The sequence below is a fragment of the Pteropus vampyrus genome, unplaced genomic scaffold (assembly GCF_000151845.1).
Source record: "Pteropus vampyrus isolate Shadow unplaced genomic scaffold, Pvam_2.0 Scaffold12, whole genome shotgun sequence".
Classification (NCBI taxonomy): Eukaryota; Metazoa; Chordata; class Mammalia; order Chiroptera; family Pteropodidae; genus Pteropus; species Pteropus vampyrus.
The window spans coordinates 6,030,312-6,035,261 of record NW_011888793.1 but is presented as its reverse complement, the minus strand read 5'-3'; the positions used below and the strand labels follow the sequence as shown (position 1 = coordinate 6,035,261).

The following is a 4,950-nucleotide window of genomic DNA, read 5'->3' as shown; positions in this document are numbered from 1 at the left end:
CAATAATCAGGTTGGGTTTATTAGCAGCTACCACCTTTATTTTTTCTATTTTTATTATGGGTATAATAATAAATCCTCATGTATCTATCACACAACTTCAGCAATTATTAAAGTTTTGCCAATCTCATTTCACCTATACCCTTTCTTTTCTTTTTGTTTTTTGCTTAAATATTTTAAAGCGAATGTCATGTATTTCAGTATCCCTTTGTTACAGAAAAATATTTTATTTTATACACTATGCCATTATTGTATCTTTAAAAGTTAACAGTCCCATATCATAATATGCTATCTATATTCATATTTTCCTATCTCAAATTGTCCTTTTCATAGTTGATTTGTTCAAATTAAGATCCAAAATTACTCATCACATTTGATTGTTATGTCTCTTAAAACCCTTTTTATATATCATTTACTTATTGAAAAAATTGGTCACTTGTCACATCGAATGCCCCAGATTCAGAATTGGGCTGGGTAGTTTCTTAAGGCATCATTTAATTTAATTTGTTCTAGCTTTCATACATCCTATAAACTGGTGGTTTGATCCAAAGCAGCACTGTTCAATGTCACTTTCTACAAGGGATGTAAATATTCTGCCTGTACTGTTCAGTAGAATAGCTATGAGCCACATGCGATAAGTGAGCCCTTGAAATAACTGAAGAACTGAATTTTCCAGCCTGCCTTGCAGCTATTTACAGCTCTGAACTAAGGTTTAATGGATACGAAGTAGAAGGAAGTGATGGACTCAACTTTTGGGTCATGCCTTGAAAGCGAAGGGAGTTAGTATTCACTCTCTCTTCTTCAGACGTCAGACTTCTGTCTGGCATGAGAATGTAGTGATGAGTCTTTTCCACCATAAGCATGAAAGCATGCAATATTCAAGAGACAGCAGAGACATAAGATAGAATGAACTTGGATCCCTGATACTGTATTAACCTGAGACTGCTTATGTATAAACTATTATAGGAGAGTTAAACTTCTATATTACTTAACCCACTGTTAACTGATTTTACCACAGATTCACTGACTAATCCATATCCCATTTAACTTATCACACGAGCCTACAGTGGGTGGGAGGGGAAGGCTCTTAATAATCACATGTACAGGACAACTGTTTCTGTGAATGTCAGTCATCCTTCTTCCTCAACGTGCTGGCTGTGCCTTCTAATGAACAAAGTACCAATAGCTGCTTGTAGTCATGGTATATGCATGAGCTCAGTAAGGGATTTTTCCCTCACAAAGGCCAACTCCGCCACTGTTGAGTATCTATTTTCCAGCAGGTTAGCAAACCCTAGCACCAGGATGGTACCATACCTCTAGGGTTCTGACAGCTAGCTACCTGTTGCCAGAATGATTTTATCTGACCCCTTTCATCATGCACACCATAACAAGAATAGATGCTTAATTCCGCACTTGAATAGGCTTCCCCTACTCATCACTCTTCTGCCAGCACTAACATCTGTGTACTTAATGAATATTCTAGACACCATCATTCTTCCTTAGTCCTTATTGGCTCCAAACAGGAATTTATTTAATGGCAAAAAAATGTGAAGCAGTGATGTAATGCTCCTTATCGTTCTTATCACGTACTCTGACTTTACGGACAGAACAATGGAACGGATAAAGAAGGGAAATCATTAATACCAAACTAAAGTTCCATGACCAGTTGTAAAAATGAAAACAGGGCCTTTACTGCATTGTTTTAGTTGGGCAAATGGCCATCAGAATAAGATTTACATTTCCAGCCTCTCTCATGGCTGCCTATGGCTATGAGTTAAGTTTTAGTGCGTGGCGGTACCAAAAGTGATGGGTTCAATTTCTGGGTCGTGCATCTAAAGGGAAGAAAGATGCTTTCAGACTTCAGACTTCTGCTTGGCAAGTGAATGTAAGCCAGATGATTGAATAATTAAAACTCTTCTATTATTTTTAAGAATTAGCATAATTTAAACAAAAATCTTTAATCTCTTTCCTCTTCCTTTTTCCATGTTGCTGTTTATAGCAGTAGTCTTCGAACTTCTTTGCCAGTAATTCCCCAAAGAAATTTCTGAAAAACTCTGTTGTACAATTTTAAGTAACCAAAGCTTTTTCAGCATAAGTTTCAGTAGTTATAATTTGTGATATATTATAAATATTGACATTTAAAAATAAAATATATCATTCTTTTAAATAAACTCAATAGACTTAGAAATACAGCAGTTTGAAAACTACCAGCATTCATTTAAAAACATATGAAAAATTCTTTTTTAACAGTCAAAAGTTTTACATCATTTTTTCTCTTTAAACTCAGACTTACATTCTACTTCCTTCACAAAATTTTATCCCAGTGTATTATATTTTTATGGCTAAGCATCTTTTATTTACCATTCTCTCATACTTTAACAAAAATAGGTAAATACATTGAAATTGGTGTTTTTAGATTCTCTGTAAATATAAGACCCTAAGGATAAAAAAAGACTTCTAGATTGATTCAACCCTACAGTCATTATGTAAACACAAATGATAAAAACAACATATATTAAAAATATTTTGATGAAAAAGAATAAGTATAAAAATAAAAAATTGATTACATATTCATTTCTTACTGAATCAAACAGAGCTTTTAAAAATATAAAGCTTATGGACTTATGAATGAATAATACTCATTAGCAGAATGAGACAGGGTATAGCATTAGTTATATTCCAATTTTTAAATTTTTACAGATTTCATTCCTGAGAAATCTTATTCATATAAGTAAGTAGATGGGAATAGATGGAGTTTTGTTCTAGTGGTATCATTTGGGTTTTTTGAATTACTTTTGAGTTTTTTTTTAAAATCATAAGATATCTATCACCAAAAATGTTTTAAAGAATCTAATAACTGACAACATAATTAGGTCCTCCTTCAATTTTATAGTAAGCAAAGAATTAGAAAACACTTGGCTTACAAAGGAATTTTTATATCCAATTTTTAGAGTTATTTACTTTTCATTTCTGGAAAACATACCTAAAAAGTTTAACTAATACTTAATAAGTGACAATTAATTATATCTAGTTTATTGGGAAATACCTTATTTTTTCAAGCTAAAATTGGGCAGAAATGGTTTAAAAACAACACATAAAATTGGAAGTTTCACATTATGATTTTTTTACCATTGACTACTGACAATATTCATACCAAATTTCAATATTTGATAGTCTCAGAGTACCTTAAAACAGTAACAGATGGACAAAGAGATGAATACTAATATGATATGATATGTATGGAGACTAGATATGTATATAGATTATCTATCTATCTATCTATCTATCTATCTATCTATCTATCTATCTATCTATCTATCTTTCTATCTGCAATTTTATTTGATCACCGAAAATGGTAGTTTGTAATTATGCATTTGACAGAATTAGAACAGCAAATTATCATCTACAAAAGAAGAACTAATCTTAGTCAAATAAAATATTTAATTTGGTGCATTACGTTTTGATTGCATTTGGGTAACATAACTATGGTATCTAAGAGTACAGTTTAATCCATTTTGTGCAAATTAACAACAAAATAAAAGGAGGTATTGTGTTACTAGTAAAAAAGATCTAAAGAAAGCATTTCAGTGATTGCTGCTAAATGCACTACTTCTGTAAAATTCAAAACATATTCCTGTTAGTTGATATAAATCTAATTAGTATATTTTAGGAATAAATGAGCAGATAATTGTTTAATGAGTGACAGCCAGCAGTAGCCTTTGCTTCAAAGAAAAATAGATATGGATTTGACATAAAAAATACTCTTGTTAAAAGTTAATGAAAATGACCTTTTCCTGTGGGAGCCACCATTTGAGAGGAATGTGGCCTTCTCTTTGCCGTGACATGTGCTCATCCACTGACATCAGTGTACTCTGAAAAGGGGAAGTCATCTGGCAAAAATGTTACTTTGCCTGCTGTGTTTAAGGCTCCCATTTAACCAGATATTGTGAACTTCGTTCACATCAACTGGCACAAAAACAATAGGCAGCCCTATGCTGTCAGCGAATTAGCAGGTCATCATACCAGTGCCGAGTCTTGGGGTTCCGGTAGAGCTGTGGCCCAAATTCCCAGAGTTCGAGGTGGTAGGACTCATCATTCTGGCCAGAGTGTTTTTGGAAATATGTGTCATGAGGGCCGCACGTTTGCACCAAGCAAAACCTGGCACGGTTGTTACCTCAGAGTGAAGAACACAACACAGATGCAATGTGCCATCTGCTCTCGTCTGGCTGCCTCGGCCTTACCAGTGCTGCTCATGTCTAGAGGTCATCATATTGAGGAAGTTCCTGAGCTTCCTTTGATGATTGACGATAAAGCTGAAGGCTATAACAAGATCAAGGCAGCTGTTTTGCTTCTTAAGAAACTTAAGGCCTGGAATGATATCAAAAAGGTCTATGGCTCTCAGTGAAAGAGAGCTGGCAAGGGCAAAGTAAGAAAACGTCATCATACCCAGAGCAGGGGACCTTGCATCACCTATAATGAAGACAATGGTATCATCAAAGCCTTCAGAAACATCCCTGGAATTACTCTGCTTAATGTAAGCAGACTGAACATTTTGAAATTTGTTTCTGGTAGGCATGCGGGCCATTTCTGCATTTAAACTGAAAGTGCTTTCTGCATGTTAGATGATCTGTATGGCACTTGCTGCAAAGCTGGCTTCCTCAAGAGTAACTACAACCTTCCCACATACAAGATGTTCAATACAGACCTAAGTAGAACCTTGAAAAACCCAGAGACCCAAAGAAGCCTCCGAGCACCGTACAAGAAGATTCATCACAGAGGCCTGAAGAAGAATGCACGGAAAACCTGAGAATCATGTTGAAGCTAAACCCATATGCAAAGACCACGCACCAGAACACCACTGTTCGCCAAGCCGAGAATCACAAGCTCCGGGTGGATAAAGCAGCAGCAGTGCCAGAAGCCAAATCAGATGAGAAAGGGGTTCCAGGTAAGAGG

The 4,950-nt window shown here is 35.1% G+C and overlaps 2 pseudogenes; both read left to right on the top strand.

Annotated features, from left to right (window-relative positions):
* LOC105305911 overlaps positions 1-4,804 on the top strand; it is a 9,090-nt pseudogene extending 4,286 nt beyond the window's left edge.
* A 5-nt stretch (positions 4,805-4,809) lies between these two features.
* The window catches only part of LOC111732244, a 1,889-nt pseudogene continuing 1,748 nt past the window's right edge, over positions 4,810-4,950 (top strand).